Source organism: Lycorma delicatula, chromosome 2, assembly GCF_047948215.1.
Source record: "Lycorma delicatula isolate Av1 chromosome 2, ASM4794821v1, whole genome shotgun sequence".
NCBI lineage: Eukaryota > Metazoa > Arthropoda > Insecta > Hemiptera > Fulgoridae > Lycorma > Lycorma delicatula.
This window is the reverse complement of record NC_134456.1, coordinates 28,132,641-28,143,638: the sequence shown is the minus strand read 5'-3', so window position 1 is coordinate 28,143,638 and position 10,998 is coordinate 28,132,641.

The following is a 10,998-nucleotide window of genomic DNA, read 5'->3' as shown; positions in this document are numbered from 1 at the left end:
CCATTCTCGGATAACAAAAACACTAATATGTAACTTAAAACTATGTTAAAAACTATCACATTAAAAATAAATAAAACTTAAAACTAAAAAAGGAGATAAAACTTAAAACTATTACGTTTACAATCTTACAACTAATATCACAAAAATCTTACAACTAATATCACAGACGAATTTAAAAAAAAAAACAACAAAAAAATATGAATATATATATAGAAAAAAAAAAAAAAATCCGATAGGGAGTGTAAAAGGCTCCCTACTCGGATAACAAAAACAATACATAGGACAATACATGCAATTACGAAAGAATACATACTTATTAAATTTTTTGCATTAACCCTATACTACGTAAAAATATAAACATCCGGTTTAAAACCTCCTTATCGTCACGCAAGATACCACGGATGTTACTAGGAATTTTAAATTTACGACGCAATGCCGCATAACATATGCAGTCCACGAGTATGTGGCGCACAGTCACGCGGCAGTTGCATCTTGCGCATAGAGGTGGTTGTCCTCTTGTAAACAGGTACTCGTGTGTGACTCTCGTGTGTCCTATCCGCAATCGACAGAGAACTACTTCCTCACGCCGGGGTTTTCTGTATGAGGAGTTCCATGGTAACACAGAATCTTTAATCTGACGGAGTTTATTATCAACGGTGGCTGTCCAATTGTTTTACATAGTTAATGAAATCAGAAGTAGCAACTCGGGTGGTGAAAGGAGGCTGGTTACATGCTTCTTTGGCAGCGGAATCTGCATGTTCATTACCTGGAATCCCTACGTGGCTAGGGACCCAGCAAAAACTTAATTCTGTGTTGCGATTATTCAACTCAGCGATTGCGTTGTAAATTTCAATGACGATAGGATGTTTGGAATAAAAGTTTTTTAAGGCTTGCAGAGCACTACACGAGTCACTGCAAATAAAGATTTTTCTATATTTAGGGTTAATGATGTTTAGAGCCTTATTTATAGCGTATAGTTCAGCGGTAAACACACTCGTAATACCGGGTAGACCAAACATATAAGTTCTCTCATTAACAACAAATGCACACCCAACTGTATCATTTTGTTTCGATCCATCAGTGTATACAACCGCGTCTGGTTTCATCTTGGAGAGAACACACTGAAACATTTGCTGAAAGACAATAGATGGTGTTGATTGTTTATTGTATGTGGTCAGGTCAAAATTAAAATTTATAAGGTTTATTCTCCACGGAGGATATGAGCAAGGATATATAGGAAAGAATAACGGTTTGTCAACATTTATATGCTGCAGCAGACGCCAGGTACGGATACCTACCGGTGCAGTACGACGTGGATGGTCCTCATACTTTCCTAGATTAGGATTTCTAAAGACTGACTCAAGAGCCGGGTGATTTGGTTGTCCTCTGAGACGAGCAAAATACGATAATAAAAGCTGGTCTCGTCTATCCCAAAGTGATGGTTCACCACAGTCTACCAGTAAGCTTGCGACAGGACTAGATCTAAACGCGCCTGTGGCAAGCCGAAGGAAAGCATGATGTACACTATCCAGCATTTTAAGCACGGTTTGACGAGCTGATGAGTAGGCCACACAACCGTAATCTAAACGGGAGCGAACAAAGGAATAGTAAAATCGTATCATACATGATCTATCGGCTCCCCAGTTGGTGTTAGTAAGGACTCGCATCATATCTAGAATTTTGGAACATTTTGTTTTCAATTCTTTTAAATGTTTGACCCAAGTAAGACGGCTATCAAAAATTAAACCTAAAAACTTAACGTAAGTAGAGATAGTAATAGTCTCACCGTTCAGAAAAATTTGCGGAATAGAAGGGTTTCGTAGCCGAGAAAAAACTACACATTTTGTTTTTTCGGATGAAAATGTGAAACCAGTAATCCTGGACCAAGCTTCAAGGTGATATATAGTGTTCTGCAGTAGTCTCTCTGCTGTAGGTGCCGAACGGCTTGCAATGTAGATAGCAAAGTCGTCAGCAAATAGAGAGCATGAGACAGGAGCCTGAACACATTTGGTAATATCATTTATGGCTACAGAAAATAAGGTGGCACTTAATACACTACCTTGGGGCACTCCATTCTCCAAGATGACACTATCTGAGAGCGAATCATCCACACGAACACGAGCCGTTCGGTGATTTAAGAATCCCCGGATAAAAGCAAGCATATTGCCCCTGATTCCCCATTTTTTGAGAGTGTTAAGAATACCACGTCGCCAGGCTGTGTCATACGCCTTTTTTATATCAAAGAAGATAGCGACGAGGTGTTGCCGATTGAGGAAAGCGTTTTGTATGGCTGTTTCTAGTGACACTAAGTGGTCAATGGAAGATCGTCCTTGTCGAAAACCACACTGTTCTGGAGATAGAAAGCCATGTTTCTCCAAGTACCATGTAAGTCTGCGGTTTACCATTCTCTCCATTATTTTACACAAAACGCTTGTTAATGAAATAGGGCGATAGCTTGAGGGGTTCGTCTGGTCTTTACCAGGTTTTGGTACTGGTATAATAAATGCTTCTGACCAGCCGGGTGGGAAGACTTGTTCGGAGAATAAACCGTTGAAAATATTCAAAAGTTGTTGTAGTGCCGAATTAGGAAGGTGTGAAAGCATGGAAAGGCGAATGTTGTCAGGTCCAGGGGAAGTGTCCCGTGAATTTTTAAGTGCATGTAACAATTCTTTAAATACGAATGGAGTGTTTAATTCACCAACCGAATCACCAATGTTTAACGACAACACCTCCATTTGTATCTTGTACCGTTGAAAATCGTTATTATATGATGAGGTGAGAGACACCGAGCGGAAAGATTTTGCTAGACTATTTGCCACTTCCGAGGATGATGAAAGGAGTTCTCCTTCATCAATAAGACCAAGAATAGATTGTTTCGGTGATCCGAAGATTGGACGAATTTTCTTCCATACAGTAGACGTGGAAGTAGTGCGTGAGATAGTGCTCACGTATTTCGTCCATGAATTCCTCTTAGCGTCCAAGAATACTCGACGGCACACCGCTCTAGCCCTGCGGTATAAATTTAGATGTTCTGTTGTAGGCCTACGATTAAATTTACGTAGTGCCTGCCGTCGATTCCTAATAGCATTTTTGCATTCATCGTTCCACCATGGAACGAAAGGACGTCTAGGATTACCCGATGTTTGTGGGACATATCTGTTGGCATTCTTAAGTATCATGGATGTAAAAGAAGAATATTGGTCGTGGATGTTCGCTCCATCGTCATACTGAGATTGGAATGCTTTACGGTATCCGTTCCAATCCGCCTTTTCAACAATCCATCTCCGTGGCCTTCTTTTAATCTCGCAGTCTACACCGAAACTAATAATAATTGGTCTATGATCACTGCCGTGAAAGTCATCACAAATCGACCAATTAAAATGAGGGAGTACATTCGGTGAGCATATGGAAAGATCAAGGTTAGATACAGCACCAGTTGATAAGGACATAAATGTGTGTGATCCATTATTCAGTAGGCAAAGGTCAAAATCTTGTCTCAATCTGTTTATCATATTTCCTCGAGTGGAGCAGAAGGTTGAGCCCCAGGAAATATGATGGGCATTGAAGTCTCCTACTATTAACGATGGAGATGGTATTTGTGTAAGGAGATTTGAGACATCTAAAGCACTGAACTCAGTGATCGGTGAGAGATACAGATTGCAGATATGCAATTTGAAGGGAATAGTGACCTTTACTGCAATACCAGGAATGACAGTGGTTAGTTGAATTCTTGTAGCTGACACCCCATTCTTCATGAAAATCGCTACTCCACCACTCTCCCTACTGTCTACTAGGCAGTCGTATCTCTCGCAGAAGTATCCTCTAAGTGTAATTCGGTCATGTTGTAGAAGGTGAGTTTCCTGGAAACACATGATTAGTGGATCATGTGTGTGCGCCAGTACTCTAATATCTTCAATGCGGGACCGAATACCTCTAACATTCCACTGAATAATGTTCATAAGTGTAAAAAACAAATAAAAAAATAAATTTCGGAAACTATATAAAAATTAGTTGTACGTGATTCGGTTTTTCTTTTTTGTATTTTTTATTTTAAAGAACTCCGATGCCCTAGGGTCGGGTGGTTCTTCAACCATATCCTCCAGTATATGAGGTGATGGTGGAGGAGATTTATTTGAATGGGATGCTGCAGTTGACATCCCAGAAGAGATAGTTATGTGGGTTCCCTTTATGGGGAGCTTATTAGGTGGCTTACTGCCAGCTGTGATAGTCGCTATTCGTGGCGGTACGACTTTGGGAATAGGAACTTTCGTATGTATCATACTGTTTGATTCACTAGCTGCGACGGAGGACTTTTTATTCATTTTTGTCAGCTCTGAGATAGTGGCTGTAAGTGAAGCTACTTGATCAGATAGCATCTGAACAAGTTTTTTAAGCTCATTGCAGAATCCGCACTGCTGATTATTAGCATTTGTAGGAATTTGTTTAGTTGTAGCGGTGGCAAAAGATACGTCTGGTTTAACCAGGTTCCGTGAGTTGTTTATCTTTTTATATTCTCTACGTGCAGCCGGAAAATATAGTTTTTGCTCCGTACAGATTTTGAGAATTGCCTTTTCTTCTTTAAAAGTTGGGCAATCTCGGGAGCGGGCTGTATGTGGACCACTGCAGTTTGCACATTTTTCACTTTCTTTGCAGTTAGTGTCGTTGTGACCTTCTTTACCACATCGAGCACAGATCTCAGTTTTCGTGCAAGATGTTGTAGTATGACCAAAACCTTGGCATCTGAAACATCGCCGTGGGTTGGGTATGAATGGTCGTACCCGAACCGAGAGGTAACCCACTTTAATCTTTTCTGGTGGAACAGGGAGATTGAATGTTAATATAAGAGACGGTGTCGGTTCTTCTGTTCCGTTCTGCCGTTTCATTATACGTTTCACTTCAACAACATCTTGGTGGCAAAGCTCGTCAACTATTTCAGAGATATCTATATCTAGAAGGTCTCTACAAAAAATTACACCCCGGCTCGTATTTAGCGTTTTGTGGCATTCTGCGCTTATATTTATGCCACCCATATTACGGAGACGTAAGATAGATCGACTCTGTTCATCGTTGAATGTTTCAACCAGAATCGATCCGTCACGTAATTTCCTGATATTCTTAGGGGAGCCACTTGCACCTCTTATGGTTTTGTTAATTAAGAAAGGTGAAACCTTTTGAAGGGAGCCACCTTCCTGACTATTTCTGAGAACAATGAATCTCATATTTTTATATTTCGATTTTAAGAAATTCCCTTCAGTAGGACTTTTATCCTCGTCAGACGAAGCTGATCGAGGTCTCTTCGCAAGACTTAAATTGGTGGTTTTTTCAGATGGACCACCAACCATCATTGTGTTTGTTATTGGAACTGAAATTTTGGTCCCACGAGTACCGGCGAAAAATGGACCACTCCAGCAGAGCGCACGCGTACTGGAGCTAGAGCTAAATACAACTGGGTTCGCCCTGGTGCCCAGAGGACATCGTTCGAGACTCACTACGTAGAGCCATTCACCCATCGGCAAGTTTTGTTCCCACCTTGGGTTACGGTTGCGTTTCGTAAGATGTCGCAACACCACCGAGTGTAAATGTAAGAAATATCAGTGTAGGTTGTTGTTGTGTAATTGTGTATGTTGTAATTTATGTAGTGTTCTTGGTGTAGTATATGTGTAAAATGTAAAGTGTTCCGCAGCTCATTGTATAGTAGGAAGAAAAGCTGCGGAGGCTAGGCCCATGGGGACGCCAACCCCCAAAGTCTTAAAGAATAAGACTCCCCGTCGGGGCCATGACAACTAAATGGCAGGTTAGGTTAGAGAGGCTGGCGACACTTATCAAGTGGTACCAATCGCCCACGGCTTTCAACACAACTTTCAAAATTTCCCGTTTCTTTGAATCACTCTGTAGAACTGAAAAATCTAACAACACAATTTTTTTCAGTATAAAAATGCATTTTTTTTTTCAATAATAAAAATTCACTGTTGTAAAGAAGTGCAATATTTTGCATATGATGAATACTACATATAAAAATTAGATTTTGATCTTTATATTGCCAAGTAAATCATTCGCAAAAACAATTGGTAATTTAACTTCTCAATGCAGGTTTTATTTTCTTACAGTAATAGGCTTTTTGTTAGTTTTTCTTTTAGACACAATAAAAGATTATGATGCATTATTTTATTTTAGATCCTTTTCAGAAATATAATGACTTGCTCAGTCACGTAAATTGAAGATGTAATTCAATTAAGATTTATCAAGATTACTATATAAAATAAGAAAAATTCTCAGCTGTACATGCAACTTTATGTAGATCAATAAAACCCCCGTTGGTTTATTAATTTTTCACAACTGGCCATGATTATCTGGCCAACCGGCCAGATAATCATGGCCAGTTGTGTGTGATAATAATGGCCACCTATGGAAAATTACATTTACAATTTTCCCAGATTGTTTTTTTTTAAAACTATGAATTCTAGATGTCTGGCAAGTCAGTTTATTGAGTTACTATATTGCTCTTCTAGGTTCAGTGTAATCACAAATTCAATTTCTAGCAATAATTTAACATTTTTTTCCTCCTTTATTTTAATGATCATACATCTTAGCTCATTGAGTTGATCTAGTGGTGAACTCCTCGTCGTCGTTGCAAATCACACGTTTAATAGCTAGAATTAATTCTTCATCAGAATGTATTTTTGTTTTGCATACAATATTTTTCATTCATTCCCAGACGCATAAATCTAAAGGTGTTAGATCGGACGATCTTGGTGGCCAGGAATGAGAATTTCCACGACCGACCTAATTCTCAGGTAAATGATATAAATGAATGGAAACAGCACAAGAGTAGTGTACCATCATGCTGGCTGTACTTTGCATCTCAGCGCTGGAGGAACATTAAGTATCTGTGACATTTCTTCTTGAAGAAAGTTAGCATTTAAACGGCCAGGTAATATGAACAGTCCAAACATCTGATTGTGAGGAAGACCGCACCATACATCGACGCTAAATCGGTGTTGAAAATCGCCTTCCTCCCTTTCATGAATATTTACTCCTGACCATGTATGCTGATTGAGTAAGTTTTTGACGACATAATTATATAGTTGTCCATGCTTATATAGTTGAGAAGTGTACCATCTCCTGGGCGTAGATGTTGTACTGGCGTTTTATGATAAAGACAAAACTTGTTTTGTTTAAATTTTCTCCAAACCATCGAATGTGAAACTCCAAGCCGCTCAGACAAACGTCGTGTACTGACGCCTGGACTGCGGTGAACCGCATCGATAATAATTTCATCAACAGCGTCGTGTTGGACAGATCAGTCGTAGCTGGTACGAATACTAGGTTGTGAACCTGTTACCCGAAAATTGCGAAAAGTCGCACTAATTGTTTTGGGACTGGAATCCTGTAATTCAGAAAATTCAGCTACAGCTGCTGCAGTGGATAATTCACTGCAGCTGTAGGATTACTATTAGATACACCCAAAATGAGTACTATCAGCGTATTCCTCTGTTGTAAATAGGAACGGCAATACTTCAATGGCATACCGATCAATTCAAACTAAAATTCATAGTACACCTTCGCTGACAACAGCACAGTTCATAGTGCCTGATACACTTAATCTACCTTACAAAATGATTTAAACACTAATAAAGTATTGCGCCTTCTTAATCAACCGTTATTTTATTGCCAACTTTGAAATAATAATTTTTCAAATAGTTTATTGTATTTCTGTCATTAACAAAAAAAATTATAATCTAATAAATTGTTATTTATTTTTACTTTATAATTGTTTTCTAATTTTCTGTTTTGTTTTTTTTTTATTTTTAACAGTAACTTGTGTTTTTAGAAGGTTTCCACATCACCAAAAAAAAATTTGGTTTTATTTACATAAAATACTTTTTCTTCGAATGTAGTAATCCACTTTCTCTAAATCAAATTTGTACTTTTCTAACTTTTCTTTGTTTTATTCAACCTACCTTACATCAATTTGATCAGAATTGAATTCTTTAAACTTTTGTTTAAAATTTTTTTGTGTTATTATTGATTCAACAAAGGTATTGTACGTCAAATATAAAATAAGATTTTTAACCCCAATTTACTGATTTCACCTCAGATTTTTTAAAAGCTACTGCAGACACGATTCTAGGACCTATTTTATTCGAATTTTCAGGTCAAGAACCATAAGAAATCACAATTCTGTTCCTTGATTAACATCCTAAAAATGTCAGTACGACTTCATTTCTCCGGAATTGCTGAAATCCGAGAAAAATCTTTCACTAGCCGTAACTAACAAACAAAAAGCATTTTACGACATAAGTTTATATGAACTTTTTCCATCATATTCACAAATAGAATAGGTTACGAAAGTACCGGGAGAACTTCATGATACATTCTGTATAATGTCTTTGTAGTATGAGCCCGTGGGTTTTGCATGCACGCTCGCGCGTGAGTGAATGTGTGTGCCTCTATCAACTAATTAAGAAAAATTGTGATATATCCATCGTTATTCGGTTACATTACAAGAAACCCAAATTTATATTATTTCTGCAAGTTTTAATTGATTTTTAACCAACGTAAGTTTTTTCACATTCCATCAAGCTATACTCCTCTCTTAATAGTAAAACAAGTACGAAAACTTTTGTAGGGTAATTTTCGTATTTAATTAATAAATTTCGATTTAAATTAATAGCAAACTGACTGTACAGAAATTGAACCGATTTCTAATTTCGATTTACAAGCGTGTGAAAGTTTGAACAGTGTTTCACCCTTAACGATAATATATTTTAGTAAACATAACTTCGTATTATTGTTGGTAAACTTGCTGTTACTTAAAAGGTTATACGTATACTTTTTTATGACGAAAAAAGTGGCTTCGTGATTGGTTGGGATATAACACCATTGTGAAAACCTCTTTTACTCGTACTTTGGGCCAGTATAAGTTTATATTCCAATTGGCCCAATACATTAATTAGTATGATTACTAAGATATTAACAACTATGTTTGGTTGTAATTATATATATGCAGTCACAAATATTTAGTGTTTTCATTGGCCTAAACATGATAGTTTCCGATCGATCAGTCTATCACTTTGTCAATAATAGATAAATGTGGTGTGGGATTGGATATTTTTTTTGTTAGGAGAGCAACTAATTTTTCAAATTCAGTGGTACCTAAGTATTTTATTATACAAATAATGTTATATCTGTAAATGATTACCAGGTTGAAGTTGTATTTTATATTACATTTATATATTAGTCGATTATCTGGATTTGTCAGTTTGAGCGTTGTACAGAAAAACTAAACGCCGTAACTGATTTAAGTAAAAGTTAAAAGAAAAAACTTAATTAAATGTTCAAGGAACATGGAAAATTATTTTTTGGGAATATTATGAAATATACATTTTATTTTCAATAAAAAAGGAAATTTTGCTAGTTTGTTGTACGAAACAATACAATTAATGATAATATGATTACTATTATTATGGTAATCATATTAACATAATAATGATTGTTTTAAAACTGAACACCCCGCTTCTAATAATTTGAAAAATAAATATTCTAATGTCTTGACCTTTACAACTGGTCGATATCCAGAAAACTGTTTCCACAAAACAATAGCTGAAAAACAAATTATTTCTTAGGTACTTAAGAGGATGAATTTTTAGATCAATTTGCCGGTCTTGCGCACGTTTAGTAAATCAAGCTTTCTTTTTCCCCCTACACTCCAGGACCGGATCTGCAGTCAAGCGTGACCCAGTCCAGGGGTGTGTCCTTGCGACTTTTAACGGCCTCCCCGCCTGCCGGCATGACAGGTCGGCCCGCGGTTATGGATCTTCTGATTTTAATTTTCCTGCCTCTAACTTCAGAGGGAGAGTAACCGGGCCCGGCTAGCTGTTCCCAGTCCCATCCGCCGGACTGTTTTTTCTTCTGGCCCGGGGGGGTCAGGAGTTCCCGTGTTTCCTCACTGCCGCCCACCCATGCAAGCACGGAAGAACGCAGCTCAGCACAGGGCTGTTCTTCCCCTCCCCTACCACGTCTTCCACCAGGGCTTTAGTCTGCTCCCCATTCTCTGTAATCCTTTTCTTTCTTCTTTAGGATCTCTGTAATCAGCTTCCCTATGTTTAGCCATTCCCTTAAACCCTTTAAAATGTATGGGACAGCGGTTTCAGGCGTCATCCATCCGAATTACAATTTAACCTGGCCCCATCCCACCGACGACATTGAAAGAAGGTATGGTAGGGGGTGTCCTGCAGCCCGCAATATATGCAATTCTGGAACATCCTTCTACCAAACCGATAGAGATATTTCCCAAATTCGCCGTGACCGGAGAGGAAGTGTGACATGATATCCAACCTCTCCATGCCCCCTCCGCAGCCACGACTCCAACCTGGGTATGAGAGTGCGCGTCCAATCGCCATTCCTCGCCGTGTTCCATACCTCCTGCCATTCTTGAGTTAATAGTGTCGCCGCATCTTCTTTGGTCATTCCCTCATATTGTCTTTTTCTCTGCAAAGCTCTGAGACGAATCGGGGGACCCCAGCGAGTACCACAGCCTCTGCAGACACCGTTATGTACGCACATGTTATTTTTAGCGCGGCCCTTCGTTATATCGACGTCAAACATCTGACGTCTTTCTTTCTGTCACGACAGCAAATTACTCCGATATCGCATATAGCAACACTGACGTTGCAGCAGACATGAAGCTGAATCAGTAAATTAAACTGAATTATCTTAACTTCCTTCACTATTTTTTAGACAAATTTCAATTATGAAATTATTATTTTTGAAATAAAGCACACGAATAGAAATGAGTTTGATATAAAAGCTTATCTTCCGATTTTTATTAACGATAATTTAAATTTATCAGTAGTATGACATAATAAGTATTAAAAAAAAAAAATATATATATATAATACTTAAAAATAATCTATACATTAAAAGTATAACACAACCAGCATAAAGCAAGAAACCCGTTTTATGGTCGTGCAGATACTTATATAATAAAATACGTCA